This window comes from Sciurus vulgaris (genome assembly GCF_902686455.1).
Source record: "Sciurus vulgaris genome assembly, chromosome: 7".
NCBI classification, from domain to species: Eukaryota; Metazoa; Chordata; class Mammalia; order Rodentia; family Sciuridae; genus Sciurus; species Sciurus vulgaris.
This window is the reverse complement of record NC_136467.1, coordinates 43,233,530-43,251,283: the sequence shown is the minus strand read 5'-3', so window position 1 is coordinate 43,251,283 and position 17,754 is coordinate 43,233,530. Positions and strand designations below refer to the sequence as shown.

At 36.0% G+C, this 17,754-nt stretch overlaps 1 long non-coding RNA gene across 1 annotated transcript in view; it reads left to right on the top strand.

Annotated features, from left to right (window-relative positions):
• The window catches only part of LOC306665050, a 506,589-nt gene extending 492,687 nt beyond the window's left edge, over positions 1-13,902 (top strand). Inside the window, exons 2-3 of the long non-coding RNA XR_013764907.1 lie at positions 13,553-13,707; positions 13,880-13,902. This is a non-coding gene — a long non-coding RNA (uncharacterized lncRNA). The remainder of the gene's footprint in view (positions 1-13,552; positions 13,708-13,879) is intronic.
• The last annotated feature ends 3,852 nt before the right edge of the window (positions 13,903-17,754 follow it).

Sequence of the window (17,754 nt, the reverse complement as noted above, 5' to 3'; positions counted from 1 at the left end):
TGTGGGCTTGGGAACCTAATTCCTTAACAAGATTCCTAAAGCACAAGAAATAAAATCAACCATCAAAAAGTGGAATGGCATCCAACTGAAAAGCTTCTTCACAGCAAAGGAAACAATCAAGAACATGTACAGAGATCCTTCAGATTGGGAGAAAATCTTTGCCACCAGTACTTCAGATAAGGTGTTTATTTCCAGGATATACAAAGAACTCAAAAAACACCACCAGAAAAATAAATAACCCAATCAATAAATGGGCAAAGGAATTGAACAGACACTTTGCAGAAGAAATACAGTCAAAAATATATTTAAAAAATGTTCAACATCTCTAGCAATTCAAGAAATGCAAATTAAAACTCCAGTGAGATTCCATCTTACTCCAGTCAGAATATCAGTAATAAAGAATACAAGTAACAGTAAATGTTGGAGAGAAATGGACCCTCATACTTTGCTGGTGGGACTAGTTACTAGTGCAACCACTATAGAAAGCAGTATGGAGAATTCTTTGGAACCACCATTTGACCTGTTATCCCACTCCTTGATTTATACCCAACAGACTCAAGAGCAGCACACTACCATGATGAAGCCACATTCGTGTTTATAGCAACTCAGTTCACAATAGTCAAGCTATGGAAACAACCTAGGTGCCCTTCAATGGCTGAAAGTATAAAGAAAATGTGGTATATATACACGATGGAATATTACTTAGTCATAATGAAGAATAAAATTATGGCATTTGCTGGTAAATGAATGGAACTAGAAAATATTATGCTAAGTGAAACAAGTCAATCCCAAAAAACCAAAAGGCTGAATGTTCTCTGATTTGTGAATGCTAACCCACAACAAGGGAGGTTAGGGGGGAGAATAAAAGAAATCCATTGGATTAGACAATGGTAAACAAAGGAAGGGGAAGGGAAATAGAAAAGTCAGTAAAATTAATTGGTCATAACTTTCCTACTCATGTATTTGTATACACAACCAGGTTAACTACACATCATGTACAGCCTCAGAGTGGGAATCTAAATAGAGTAAGTTATACTCTATGTGTGTATAGTCTGCCAAAATACATTGTAATGTCATGTATAACTAAAACTTTTTTAAAAATATTTAAAGAAAATGCAACTTTAAAAATTATTAGAGAATGACACAAAAATAGTTCACCTTAGGAAAAATTGTAGGGTGTAAACACGGATTCTCCCAGCATATTTTTATAAATAAAATGTTATAAACTTGAAAAAAATTTCCACATCCTATATTAGCATCCCATTCTAATATTCAAATCCAATTTTTTTGGTTCACTATTCCTTTATTTTATCATGGTTGGTATCTGTCTCATCCATTGAATTATTTACATAATTATATTTTGGTATCATTATTTCTATTTCTAATTATTCTTTATTACTTCCTGTAACTGTCCCACATTTCCCATTTCCTTTATCTCTCCAAAAATGTTCAATAAAAATGCTTTATTTAAAACTAAATAAATGCAAAATAAATTAATTTCAGATACACAAAATGTGACAAATTTTGATGTTCATCTACATCCAAAGAAATGTTACAAGAAGTTCCTCGCTGGAAGCAGTGGCACATGCCTGTAATAGCAGCAGCTCGGGAGGCTGAGGCAGGGGAATTGTGATTTCAAAGCCAGCCTCAGCAACAGCAAGGCACTAAGCAACTCAGTGAGAATCTGTGTCTGAATAAAATACAAAATAGAGTTGGGGATGTGGCTCAGTGGTCGAGTGTCTCTGAGTTCACTTACCCAGTACGAAAAAAAAGAAAAAAGAAGTTCCTTGGGTTGAACAGGAAAAACATAAGACAGAAATTCAAAACAATTAGGAAGAAAGGATAAGTACCGAGAATAGTGAATAAATGGGTAAATGTAAAAGAAAATTCTTTCCTTTAATCTCTTTAAAAAATAACACTGTTTAAACAGAAAATAATGGTAGTTTGTTTTGTTTCTACTTAGAATATGGAAAACTGCAAGAGAACACCACTTCTATGCAGACAAGAAAAACCAGGGAATCTTCAAATAATAATAATAAACTTTGCTTGAACCTATCAGAAACCCCAGGTTACAAGGCAACAAACTGAAATGGATTTCAAAGTGTGATCAGTTCCTCTGAAGAGAGACTGGACATACAAACCATTTTACCTTTGTCAGAACAAACTTCAGACTTGCTCTTGTACCGTTTTCCACAGGTTACCAGCTACTCATGGGAACCATCTGGGCTGACAGGAGATGGGCAGAGCCACTCCCCCAAATTGGGATATCATGTGGGAGGTGATCAGCTTCCACCAGGACATGGGCACAAAACAATGCTGATTCCTTTTTCCTGAGTGGGGCAAAAATCTTAAGATGCTTAAGAAGAGGCAGCAAACATTCTTTCCACACAGCCCAGGCAGAGATCCATCACCTTGAGCAGCAGTAGGAATCCTTATCTCCTACCTGAAGAACCAGGCAATCAAGGACTGCTTCTAAAGAAGAGTAGAAACAGAAGTTGTCTGTTTTTGTAGAAGGGACAGGGAAATCTCCTGAACCAGGATCTTATACTGATATAAAGCAGAATTCTACTTCCACTGGAAAAAGGGAAGAAAATTCTATCTTGCTTCAGAACCCCATAGATTCAAGACATATGATTGGGCTGCCCCTGCAAGAAGACCCAGGAGAGCTGAGAAGTCCCCAGTTCCAAGGACCAAGTAAGAAGGCTCCACCTAAGACTGACAATGAACCAGAAACCATGTACAAGGACTGCACAAAGCTAAGAGAAATACTACGTCAGCCTCCACAGTGACCACAGGTAATGGCAAGCCATCTCTGGAGAATCTGAAGCCTAAGTGTAATAGGGATAATGTAACATAACCTAAACCCAAACAAATTTCTGAAGAAACTTCTGTAATAATGGACTAACCCCAAAAAAGCATGCCTGACAAAATGTTATTTATTCCAGCCTCCACTGTTTTATCTTGGGTTTTTTCCCACATAATGGCTCATATTACATAAAATATTCCAAGACTTACCTATTTGGGTTCTCCAGAGAAATAACAGAGGAAAACAATATGTATGCATATATACAAAGATTTATTTTAAAGAATTGGTGCACATGATTATGAACACTGGAAATCCAAAATCTACAAAATGTGTCAGTGAGCTGAAGACTAGAGAAGCCCCAATGCTTCAGTCCAAGTCTGCAGGTCATCTGTTAGCAGAATTCTTCTTGCTCAAGAAGGTCAGGTGTTTATTCTAGTCAGGCCTTTAGCTGATTAGATGAGACACAACTATAATATGGACAGAAACGTGCTTTACGCAAGGTCCACAAATTCTAATGTAAATCCCATTCAAAAAAACTTTGACAGAAATATCTGTAAAAATGTTTTACTACCTATGTGGGCACCATGGCCACATATGTCATATTTATATTGACATATAAAATTAACCATCACAATTTGTTTTTTAGTAAAATTTTAAAAATTTAAAAAGACAACACAAAACTTTGTCAAGAGATTAAGCAATTGACAGAACAAAAAAAGCAAACAATCCATATCATAAATGAAAGAAATGACATACCTTCAGATTTTTTGGAAGAACTTAAAGATGATCTGAAACTACTATAAACAACTTCACGTCTATGATTTTTGTTACCACCAAAGGGAGGCACAAAATCACACAGCAATAGTAAGGATATATAATTTCCTTATGATGATGAGGAGAGAGATGTTGAACAATTGTTAATAATTATCCAGTAATCCCACTTCTGTTAAAAAAATACCATAATACGTGATTATGTGTATATGGATATGATATTATATTTAATTACAAAATACATTAGAAGCCACCTGAATACTCAAATGAGAGGAGTGCTTGATCATGTTATAGTAACATATATTACTTTCAATGGAATATTTTTTGCAGTTTAAAAACCTTCATCAGAGCTGTTCTATTTACTTGATGTTTTAAGGGGAAAACCATAAAAAGGGAAAAACCTTATGTGTATGTACATATTTTTATGAGTTTGAAGAAAAATGTTAAAGGGTATACCCTATTAACATTGATTACCTTAAGGGTGTAGTAATGAATGGTGTGGTTTAATAGGAGATGATGATTAAAATGTTCTTTATATGTGTTTGGATTTTTTTACTTTAAAAAAGGCATATATTTGGGCATTGTGTTACACACCTGTTACCCCAGTTATGTGGCAACTTGAGGCAAGAGGATCACCTAAGCCCAACAGTTCAAGATAAGCCTGGGTGAACATAGTGAGTCAGCATGTTGGGGGGAAAAAAGCATGTTATTTTTGCAACTTTAAATTAATCTATTTTCTAATAACATAAAGGATGTCTTCTTTGTGAAAAAAAGTCTTAGAGAAAACATTTTGAGAAATTAAGAGTTAAATATTATTGGCAAAGGAATTAAATCATCAAACTGCAACATGACTTGAAGAGAATAATTGATTTACACTGTATAAATGAAGTTCAGAGTAATGTAAAAGGTACACAAGGCAACTAAAAGTGGGACAAAAGTATAGGGGTGATTGCTTTCTGAGATGTGTTACTGGATACAGGCAAGGCTGACCAGGGGATAAGCTTCCAAATATAATAGTAAAGTTATACCTTAACTATTGAATCCCTGGCCAGGACATGCTGTTGCAAGCAAAGAAGAAATGAAAGTATTCTGAAGGACAGGTGTTACTTTCTTTATGAGCCAGCAATAGTTAAACACTGAAATTAGCAAAGGGCAACATTGCCAGGTATTTGAATGGACATCTACAGAAGAAAAGATGAAAGACAGTGAGAACTTCCTGAATTCTTGATAGACTTCAAATCCTATGTTCTACTGTGCTCAAGTCCCTTACTTTCTATCCGTAGGTAGTATGAGATACCATATATCCTTTTAATAAGTTCTCCTTTTTACCTAAGCTATCTCCAGTGAGTTCCTGTTCCTTGCAAGTTGTATTGTTTTGTGTATGTTTCTTTTATTTCTTTATTTTTCCTCCTGAGCCTGTGAGCTTGTTCAGTGAGATTTATAATTATCTTCCTAACCTATGGACATCCTAAGTGTACCCAAGGAACCTATATTTCCTTCCTGTAGTTATGAATAGGTCACATCCTTGAACCTGGAAGTGGAAAGCTGTTCTTTAATTAATTTAATGATAATAACAACAGCAATACTAATGAAAAGAAGAACAGTTCCAATCAATGTCAATTTTTTAAATATATTTTCACTTCTTGTCCCAGCTACACTTTAAAATAGAAAAGCTTAATCTCTTGATAATTATAACAATAGTCTCTCAATTGCCATTCCAACAGCAATTTATTTTGAGTAATTATAATGACTGAGTAGTAAGTGTACTTAAAATATCATATTCTTTTGCAATAATTAGTTTTATAGTATGATTGGGTACATTAGGGGTACTCGGTACTGTTTGGATCTTTAATATCCCCTGAAAGTCTCATGTGTTAGGCAATGCAGAAATGTTCAGAAGTGAAATGATATGAGAGCTGTAGCCTCATCAGTGAATTAATCCGTTTGATGGATTGATAATCTGAATGAATGACTGGGTGGTAATAGTAGGCAGGTGGGAAGTTGGCTGGAGAAAGCAGGTCACTGGAGGCATGCCCTTAGGGACTATATCTTGTTCCTGACTTCTCTCTTTCTCTCTCTCTCCTTCCTGTTTGCCATGAGCTGAACAACTTTTCTTTGCTGTTTCCTTCTTCCATAATTTTCTGCTTCGTATCAGGTCCAAAGCAATGGACTTGACCGTCTATGGACTGAACCTCTGAAACTGTGAGCCCAAAATAAAATTTTCCTCCTTCAAATTATTTTTGTGAGGCATTTTGGTCACAGCAGTGAAAAACTGCCTAACACACTATATGTTTCCCAAATAATTCAATTCAACAAGAAATGCCTGTGTAAGTACTATGTGCCTGGTTATGTAGTAGACACTATGCCTAACAAAAAAAATTAAAAAGATGGATACTTGCCCTTAACAACTTATTTAATATTTGGAAATATACAATAAGACAAATGTGATACCATGTACTTATTAGGTACTTCACTATATCTGACTTAAATCATGGCAAATGAGCTTTAAAATGTATATTATTTTCTCCCACTTTGCACCCTGCATTTTGTGAGAGTAATGTCTCTTTTGTAAATGTCAATCCATTACATTTTGCATTGCTAGATTTAAATAATTCATTTGAAAACTTGTCTAACAAGTTATAAGTCCTTCTACAATTTATCTTCAACTTATTTATATTTTGAATATTCAGTAGATGTTGAATAAATGTTTATTGGAGTGGGATAAAATTGATACTACCTATACCAACTTAAATTACAAAAGGAGGAGACTCAAGGAATGGTGTAGATCATTTTGACATGCTTCCCTTACGGCCCCAGCGTGATTCGAATACATGTCCTATGATTGAGGAATGTGCCGTCATTTAGGTCCTGCTTTCCCAAGGTAGAAAATACCCCTAAGTTAAGATGGAAACGCAATCCTGCAGTCTACCTGGAGACCTTAGTGAACTGTATGAGAAACAGTCAGAATCCATTTTCTAGCCAGGATAGAGATGGGATTACGTCCAGTTTTTGGTTGCTAGAAGGCTGTGATGCTGTGCTCCAGTTGCAGAATGGCAGCAGAGAAACTCAGGAGCAGCCGCAGTTTCCCTCCAGATGATTCTCAGTGTGATTTGGGTATGGCTCCTGGGCATTTAGCCTCAAATCTGGTTCTTCAGATCTCCAGTGGTCCTATAAGTTCCCCACTACCTATTCTTTTAAATAAACACCTTTTTCTGTTTAATTTACCCAGACTCCCTTTGCTTCCTATTAAAAAAAATTGTTAAATACAGTTAGTTGGAGTGAAGGAAAGCAATTCTAATTCACGGATACATTAAAATTGAAATAGTTTTTTGTACAGGTGAGGAATAAGGGTAATCTGGCTCTCCGAAAGTCTAGACTGGAGAGAAACTCAATTTGTAGAGAACAGACCAAGATAAATTAGAACCAACACTCAAAATTCTGTTCCCTGAAATCCTGCCATCCCCGAGATCAGACAAGTCAATGTGAAGAAGTCAGCCTTCCAATCACTCCAGGCTCATGTAAGGAGAAACTTAATGGCTTATTTTTCTTACTTACCACTATTCCCAAGATGTGCTTATACACAGGAACTTAATAGTGAAATTATGCAAGGGCAGAAACAATAACATTTCTGAGAATCTATGAAGCCAAACATATCCTATGCGTGCTAAGTTTTTATTTAAATAATGTGGTGCACGTTTTGTTTTCTCAGCTGCACTCTATTGTAATGGAGTAATTTGACTTTTAGTTTATGAGTGATTCTAAAGTACCATTGGAGTGAATCCACCAGCTCCTGCCAATGATGATCATCTTCTAAAAAGAGATTTCTCAAGTCCAGCTACACATTGATGCATTGGGGTGGGAGGGTGGTTACCAAGTACTGAAGCTTGGATCTCAGCACCAAAATGTCTGAGTTGTTCAGAGCTGTAGCCTGACCATCAGGATCTTTTCAATTTCTGACATGAGCCAATATTCAAAACCACATCTCTAACCCTGGCTACTCCACAACAGCAGTTTGGGGAAGTTTATTAAAAACACACCATCTCAGGCCCCACCCCTATACTACTGAATCAGAATCTGCATTTTTAAGAGGTCCCAAATGAAAAGTACAAATGCTAAATTTTGAGAAATACTTTCCTAGATCACTTTCACATTGCCTGTGTTGGGATCATTTAATAAAATGCTGAAATCACTATTGGTGAATAAACATTATTCTTTCACCTCACAGCTTTTCTTCTGCTTAAAAAGTTCCTATTCTTCCCCCTCCATTCTCTCCTACTTCCAGTGGTGTTGGAAGCATCCCAAATAAATGTTTCTTGCCAGGGTCCAGCCCCAGCAGGAGTCCATGGGTTCCACACTGGTAAGGGGGCGCGGGGAGACAGCGTCGGCGATGGATGGAGAATGAAAGACACAGACTCTAGTTCTGGTGCAATCATTCCCACTTTATTCTGGAGAAGGCTGGGTTTATATACATTTTTCTTCAGGCTTTGATGACAGGCTTGTGACTAATAAAATCAAAGAAGTTTCCAAAACATAGGCAGAAATTGTTTTTACCGAAAGATTATGAGAAAACAGTAACCTTACAGATTATCCTTACTTAACCACCAGGGCTTGCCATTGATAAAATAAGCTGGTCCATATCTAGTAGCTACTGTGGGAGGTACTTTGTGCTTAGAACTTGGGGAAACATTGTTATCTATAAGTTTCTGTGCCCCAACAGGTTCTGGCTGTGCCAGTAAATGCAGTGTTTAGTTTTTAACATAATAAAAACATTCTGCTGTTGTGAGGTTAATCATCACAGGGTTTCAACGTGTGTTTTGTCTCCATGATATTTTTCTGGAAATTTGTAGAATTATTCCCATCACCTCTAGCAAGATCCCCAGACTGAAGTGAGTAATATATTATTAGGAAAACTCCACAGAATAACATCCAAGCTAGGGAGGCATACATCTGGCATGCAATCCTTTTAGGATGAGTCTCTGCAATCATCCTTCAGTGGAACTCTGTCAAGCACTGTAAGGAGAGCCAGGTGCCCCCGCAGTTTCTCTTCACTTCTTCAGGTTAATAATTTATATGCCTAAGATTACACGTAAAATTTCCATCTTCCTCCGCAAATTAAACATTTCACAAATAACAATTGTGCCTTAAGATACTGAATGCACCACGAAGCGTAAGCTAATATTATTTGAAGGGAAGCATACGGGAAAAACATTGTTGATAAATGGTATTTTGGATTAAAAGGATATATTCTCATAATAGAAAAAAAATTTTATCAAACTCATCATTCTAACATTACTGAATTGACAATAGTATTATCAATTGAGATGTTTACAGAATGAAGTAACAATTCCTTCTGAAATTTAAAAGTGGTTTTATTTATAATGTTTCAGAGCAAAAGTCAGAAACATAATAAATTATTTTACAAGAAAGTGAATTGGTCATGAGGTTTATTCTGTTTTGTTGTTTTTCCTTGTTTTTTAGTAGGAACTTTTTAAGAAGAAGAAATTAAGAAAGCCTAGAAATATACTCTCTCTGATTGCCATTAATCTGTCACGTTATAACACGGATTTATACCTGATTATCTCATAGGTTCATTGTACATTGTGTACAAATTGCAAGAATATAACTTGGAAGCATCTTGCCATTTTTTAAATTCTCTTTTCTTACCATATACAACCTAAATAAGGCCGTCTAAAAGTTAATATGTGGTAGAGATGAAAGTATATTAAATTGTAAAAGTTAATGTTTAGTTTAGAATGTAGAATATTAAAAGAAATTCCAGAACCTTTGTAACAGTTTTTAAATAAAAACCCAAGAGACTCCCTTTAGGAACAAAATTTTTCATCTGCCAGGCAGACCGAACTCTGATTCTTTTCCTGTTTTCCCAGAAATTGCTAATATCTGGACTGAGATGGATCTCTCCCTGCTCTTTCTGCCACCTGCACAGGTTCCCTATTCTAAGAATGGTCACACTTCATTGTGATTATTATTCCTATCTTCCCTGAAATGCATTAATTTCAAGTAGAAAAATAAAAAAACAAACAAACAACAACAACAAAAAACCCAAATCTGGTTGTCCATTGCTCTATCTGCTACCCCAAACAGTGCTGGCATGCAGTTGAAACTCAAGAAATTTGTTGAAAGAATCATAGTTAATTAAAAGTGAATGACATCCACTTATGTATTTCATCCGCTAGTTATAACAAAATCTCTCCCAATCAGGAGACAGAATAATGTATAGAAGTTAGAAACACTCTTATAAATTGAAACTGTTTTAATTATACACCCCTTTTAGCAATATCATAAGTGGAATTCAAATACCTATGAAGATAAAATGTCCTGCTGCATTTTTCTGCCTTGATAATTGGGCTACTTGACATACAATGAAACTAAAATTCTTCTCACAGTAACCTGTGAAAATCACATTACAGCAAACATCAAGTAGAGATTACACAGAACTAAAAAATTATTCCGTTTAGTTTTTCAGAAGAATTTCCTTCAAGGTTCTTGACATATTCCAGACAATTCCATGCCTGTACTGTGGCTCCTCCTATCTGAGTCCACCCTTGTGGAGGACAATGGCCCTTAGTTTTCTGGAGTGTTCTCTGTAAAGTCATACTGAAGTATAACTTGGAGTGTTCTTCTTTTCTTCTTTATCAGGTACCATTTTCTATTCCCCATGCCCCTCCTGTAATACAAATATTCTGTACATTGTATACAAATTGCAAGAATACAACTTGGAGGCATCTTGTCATTTTTTAAATTCTCTTTTCTTACCACATACAACCTAAGTAAGGCCCTCCAAAAGTTAATATGTGGTAGAGATGAAGACTGAACATCTTTGAGGGGATTCTAGAACCATTTAGGAAAGATTTTCATATACACTTTGCTACCTGCAAATGAAATTAAAGATATAAATCAAGAGCTTTGGCAGGTCAAAGGATTCATGTACCCTCTTACTCCATGGCTAGAAACATTTTCACTGGGCATTATTTTGAATTACTTCTGTCAATGAAGAATCATTTCCAAGTAACGAGAACTCTTAAAACAGTGCCTTAAATAAATTATATGTTGTGCTTCTCTCATACCAAGAGATGTCCAGAGATAAGTGCTTACTTGTATTGGTTCAGCAGCTCATGTAAATCAAAGTCTAAGTCTGTGCATTCCTCTTGACCTTTCTCTCAAGGTGGCTTTGTGGTCATAGAATGATGCTCCACATCTGGAACTAATCCATATTTCAGTCATGAAGGTAAAGGGGAAAAGTCATGTCAGCTGAACCTGACCCTTTTGCAAGGAACTTTCCCAGAAACCTCCCTTCTACTTGCATATCACTGGGCATAATTGGGTTACATGACCACTGTTAATCTTCAAAAGAGGGTAAGATATTATTTTGAATTAAACATTTCTGTCTCCAACACTAACCTGAATTCTTTGAGTATAAAAAGGAAAATTAATATTGTATAGACTATATCATCCCTACATTTTTATTATCTTTCCTTAAAATTCTATTTTTGCTTCTCTCTCTCTCTGGCTCCACTATTTTCTCCTAAAAATATCAATATATTTGAAATGTGTATATGCACGCACACATGTGTATGAGATAAATTCTGATCCACCATAGCACAAAGTTTACAATAAAATGAAAAATAAATACATGTGGGGGAAGCCTGTTTTTATTAAAGTATACCAATGGTGTTTGATTCCTTAAATTTGTATACATTGTGGAAAATAGTCTGCAATTCATTCTCTTCCTTTACCTATGAAAGAAGATGATCTAGACCAGTCTTGAATAATGCAAATAATTCTCCTCTGACACTCACATTAATGCTCTTTAAAATTATCAATAAAGCTTGATACTGGTAAAAATTTTAATTTGTGCTAAACTGATTTGGCAATCTGATCCTCTGAGTATGTTAATATATGAACAGATGCATATTATAGCTTCACAAAAATCAACTATTTTCTCTGCTTTAAATGTTTACTTGTACTATAACTGTCTTGTGCATCCCTAGTTTTTATTTAAGAAATTAGTACTCTGTCTCCCTCATGAACACTGTTAGTTGTTTTGGTTTTTTTGCACCATAAACATTGCCTGGCTTCTTGTTATATCATGCCCTTTATTGTGGATGTCTATGTTTAAAATCCACAATAAATGGAATGTTTATGTTTGAAAATGAGAATGTACAGCAATTCTTAGGACACTTAGCACTAAATTACTTGTGGTCATCATTATCAGGATTATTGTTCATCTGTCTTTTGATCTTTTTAAGTTTAGCCACACAGTCTGGTCTATTTTCACATTCCTAGCAATACAGAGTCTTGTAGCTGCCCCAAAAAAATCTGTTAAATTAATTATTTTTTGAAAAGTTTTTTAAGAGTCCAAATCCTTATTTACTTCATTAGCCCCATTCACCCACTTCTTGGTTTTATCTTTAAAAGTTCAATTTTAAAAGAAAATAATTAAAATTCATTCTTGCTTCTAGATTCACATACAAATGATTTCCACATGCTGCGATCAGAGAAAATATATCTTTACTCAGTTAAGATGAAGAATTCTATAGGGACCATTTCTGATGATATTCTTAAAAAGGATCATCATTCCAGAGACTTTTTCTCAGTATGCTGTTAGTTTTATATTACTGTGTAAAACTGCACCACAAATTTAGCATCTTAAAACTATACTGATTTATTATTTCATAATCATGCAAGTGTATGACCTTGGGATCTGTCTAATGTCATTAATCCTTGTACTATGGGAGACCAATGGGTTCTTGATATATCTATACCAGCATCTATACTGACAGCATGGACTAAACAGATAAAGAAACTTCAAAATGAAAGGCTGTTGGACCCCTAAAATTCTATTAGCAGGAAGTGAGCTAAAAGTTTGGAAGTAGAAGCCCAGAGGAGAGCTGAGAGCCACAGAGCAGTTTTCCCAGGTTTTAAAACCTAAGGAGTATGCAACTGGATTTCAAAACTTCTTTGAATTAATGACTTTTTTATTTTCCATTTCCCCCTATTTTGAAACATAATGTCTATAGTTATCCTGTTCTCTCCCACCATGATATAATGAGAGCAGATAAATGTTTATTTAGTATCACAGATCCATAAATAGAATAGGATTATGAACATGAACTTCATCCTTACTGATTTAGATTATATATGAGATTTTGAATTTTGAGACAATACCATAATATAATGAGAATTTGGGGAATAGTGAATAAATACATTTTATATATGAAACAAACTAATTTTTCAGGGGCCAGTGTGGGCTGTGGTAGATAGAATAATGGTCCCTCAAAGATATCTTGCCCCCACAACAGGTGAATATGGTATATATCATTCCTATAGTTACATAATATTTTCTGGCACTGCTGGGCCAAAGATAGTAAGGCCATCTGGATTAGCCTAATGTAATCATACAAGCCCCAATCTAATCACAAAGGAAAATAACTTTTTACTAGCTGGTGGCATTAGAGGAAGTCAGAAGAACAATTCAATATGCAACAGATAACTTTGAAGGCAGAGGGTTCATGAACAAAGGCATTTGGGTGACATTTAGAAGCTGAGAAAAACCTTCAGTCAACAGCTAGGAAGGGAACAAAGACCTCAGTTTTGCAACCACAAGTAACTGAATTTTAGCAACCTGAGTAAGCCTGAAAGTAAATTACTCCCAGACTCTCCCCATAAAAATCCAGGCTACTCACCCCCTTAATATCTTAATTTCAGTCTTTTGAGACCCTAGGTATAGTAGTCAGCTAAGCCTACTTAGACTTTTTACTTGTACCTATGAAATAATAAATCAGTGCAGTTTTAAGATGCTAAATTCATGGTACAATTTTACACAGAATATAAAACTAATAGTCTTTCCACGGGGCGATCCAAGATGGCAGACTAAAGGGTGACTGCATCTCCAGTCACTCCAGAACCCAGGGGAGGCACTGAGAGACTCGGACTAAAATAGAGCTACGGGGTGAGTGTCCCCAACCGGTGAAGCTTGGCCTGGGCGGCAGGCCTAGATAGGGGTGGCTTATCAGAGCAGGGCAGGGCAGCTAGAGTCTTCCCAAGGTAGCCCAGCTCACTCCAGTGGTGGGCTCCTCCCACACGGCCAGATTCTTGGAGCAGGCCACCCAGTGAGAGCCTTTCTGCACAGAACCAGCATCAAGTCCTGGAGCCAGAGGTGAGCTCCAGCTTGCAGGCGGCTTCAGGGACCAGGACAGGGCAGCCAGGGACTTCCCCAAGCAGCCCGGCTCCCCCTGGCGGGAGGCGCCTTTCAAGGCTCGCTTCTCGGAGCAGACCGCCCAGTGAGAGCCTTTCCGCACAGAGCCAACTCCGAGCCCTGGAACCAGCAGCGGGCTATAGGCAGCTTTCTTCAGAAGCACTGCATTATCAAGTTCCTCCAAGATTTCTGGCTATTGAAGGCTAGCTATTGAAGGGAGGTGATACACTGGAAATCTACAGGGACACTATAAACCAACAGAGGAAATCTGCAATATCTCAGAGTCCCATTGACATCTGACCAATATGAGAAAACAAGGGAAGAAAATGTCCCAAACAAACCTAGATACTATATCAATAAAACCCAATGACAGCACAGCAGAAGAAATGTCAGAAAGAGAGTTTAGAATGTACATAATTAAAACAATCAGGGAAGCAAATGAGGAGATGAAAGAGCAAATGCAGGCATTGAAGGAGGAGATGAAAGAGCAAATGCAGACATTAAATGATTGCACCAATCAACAGTTAAAAGAGCAAATACAGGAAGCAAGAGATCATTTCAATAAAGAGTTAGAGATACTGAAAAAAAAAAAACAAACAGAAATCCTTGAAATGAAGGAAACAATAAACCAAGTTAAAAACTCCATAGAAAGCATAACAAATAGAATAGAATACCTGGAAGACAGAACCTCAGACATTGAAGACAAAATATTTAATCTTGAAAACAAAGTTGACCAAACAAAGAAGATGGTAAGAAATCATGAACAGAATCTATAAGAATTATGGGATATCATGAAAGGGCCAAATTTAAGAATTATTGGGATTGAGGAAGGCTTAGAGAAACAAACCAAAGGAATGAACAATCTATTCAATGAAATAATATCAGAGAATTTCCCAAATCTGAAGAATGAAATGGAAAACCAAGTACAAGAGGCTTATAGGACTCCAAATATACAAAATTACAACAGACCCACACCAAGGCACATTATTATGAAAATACCTAACATACAAAATAAAGACAGACTTTTAAAGGCCGCTAGAGAAAAGAATCAAATTACATTCAGGGGGAAACCAATAAGAATATCAGCAGTTTTTCAATCCAGACCCTAAAAGCTAGAAGGGGCGGAAACAACATTTACCAAGCCCTGAAAGAAAATGGATGCCAACAAAGAATCTTATACCCAGCAAAACTTACTTTCAGATTTGACGATGAAATAAGATCCTTCCATGATAAACAAAAGCTAAAGGAATTTACAAAAAGAAAGCCGGCATTACAGAACATTCTCAGCAAAATATTCCATGAGGAAGAGATGAAAAACAACAATGCAAATCAGCAACGGGAGGAACTAGCCTAAAGGAATAGCCAAATAAAGGAGAAACCATATCATGTCAAAAAACAAAAATGAGTCAAATGACTGGGAATACAAATCATATCACAATAATAACCCTGAATGTTAATGGCGTGAACTCATCAATCAAAAGACATAGACTGGCAGATTCGATTAAAAAGAAAAATCCAACAATATGCTGCCTGCAAGAGACTCATCTCATAGAAAGAGATACCCATAGACTAAAGGTGAAAGGATGGGAAAAAACATACCATGCACACGGACACAGCAAAAAAGCTGGAGTATCTATCCTCATTTCAGATAATGTGGACCTCAAGCCAAAACTAGTCAGAAGGGATAAAGAAGGACATTACATACTGCTTAAGGGAAGAATACATCAGCAACACATAAAAATCATAAATATCTATGCCCCAAACATTGGCTCATCCCTGTACATCAAACAAATCCTTCTCAATTCCAGAAATCAAATAGACCACAACACAATAATACTAGGCGATTTTAACACACCTCTCTCACCGCTGGATAGATCATCCAAACAAAAATTGAATAAAGAAAACATAGATCTCAATAACACAACCAACAACTTAGACTTAACTGACATATATAGAATATACCATCCAACAAAGAACGAATACACTTTCCTCTCAGCAGCACATGGATCCTTCTCTAAAATAGACCATATTTTATGACACAAAGCTACTGTTAGCAAATACAAGAAGATAGAGATACTACCTTGTATTCTATCAGATCATAATAGATTGAAATTAGAAATAAATGACAGAATAAAAAACAGAAACTTCTCCAGTACCTGGAGATTAAATAATACACTACTATATGATGAATGGATAACAGAAGACATCAGGAGGGAAATAAAAAAATTCTTCAAAGTAAACGAGAACACAGACACATCATATCAAAATCTCTGGGACACTATGAAAGCAGTACTTAGAGGAAGATTTATTTCATGGGGCACATTCAACAAAAGAAGTAGAAATCAACAAATAAACAAATTAACACTACAGCTCAAAGCCCTAGAAAAAGAAGAGCAGACCAACACCAAAAGTAGTAGAAGACAGGAAATAGTTAAAATCAGAGCCAAAATAAACGAAATTGAAAGAAAAGAAACAATAGGAAAAATTAACAAAATAAATAGTTGGTTCTTTGAAAAAATAAACAAAATTGATAAACCCTTAGCCACACTAACAAAGAGAAAGAGGGAGAAAACTCAAATTACTAAAATTCGGAATAAACAAGGAAATATCACAACAGACAGGATTGAAATACAAAACATAATTAGAAGCTATTTTGAAAACCTATACTCCAACAAAACAAAAAACTTCAAAGACATCAACAAGTTTCTAGAGACATATGAATTACCTAAACTGAACGAGGAGGACATACACAAATAAATCAATTTCAAGCAATGAAATAGAAGAGGTCATCAAAAGCCTACCAACAAAGAAAAGTCCGGGACCAGATGGGTTCTCAGCCGAGTTCTACAAAACCTTTAAAGAAGAGCTCATTCCAATACTTCTCAAAGTATTCCATGAAATAGAAGAGGAGGGAACCCTCCCAAACTCATTCTATGAAGCCAATATCACCCTGATACCTAAACCAGACAGAGACACATCGAGGAAAGAAAATTTCAGACCAATATCCTTAATGAACATCGACGCAAAAGTTCTCAACAAAATTTTAGCAAATCGCATACAAAAATATATTAAAAAGATAGTGCACCACGATGAAGTGGGTTTTATCCCAGGGATGCAGGGTTGGTTCAACATCTGGAAATCAATAAATGTCATTCACCCTATCAACAGACTTAAAGTTAAGAATCACATGATTATTTCAAAAGATGCAGAAAAAGCATTCGATAAAATACAGCATCCCTTCATGCTCAAAACACTAGAGAAAATTGGGGTAGTGGGAACATTCCTTAACGTTGTAAAGGCCATTTATGCTAAGCCCATGGCCAATATCATTCTAAATGGTGAAACACTGAAAGCATTCCCCCTAAAAACTGGAACAAGGCAGGGATGCCCTCTTTCACCACTTCTATTCAACATCGTCCTTGAGACTCTAGCCAGAGCAATTAGACAAACCAAAGAAATTAAAGGGATACGAATTGGAAAAGAGGAACTCAAACTATCCCTGTTCACTGATGACATGATTATATATTTAGAGGAACTTAGAACTCTTAAGTGAATTCAGTAAAGTAGCAGGTTACAAGATCAATGCTCATAAATCCAATGCATTTTTATACATAAGTGATGAATCTTCAGAAAGAGAAATTAGGAAAACTACCCCATTCACACTAGCCTCGAAAAAAATAAAATACTTGGGAATCAATCTCACAAAAGAGGTGAACGGCCTCTACAATGAGAACTACAAAACACTAAAGAAAGAAATTAAAGAAAACCTTAGAAGATGGAAAGATCTCCCATGTTCTTGGATAGGCAGAATTAATATTGTCAAAATGGCCATACTACCAAAAGTGCTATACAGATTCAATGCAATTCCAATTAAAATCCCAATGATGTACCTTACATAAATAGAGCAAGCAATTATGAAATTCATCTGGAAGAATAAAAAACCCAGAATAGCTAAAGCAAT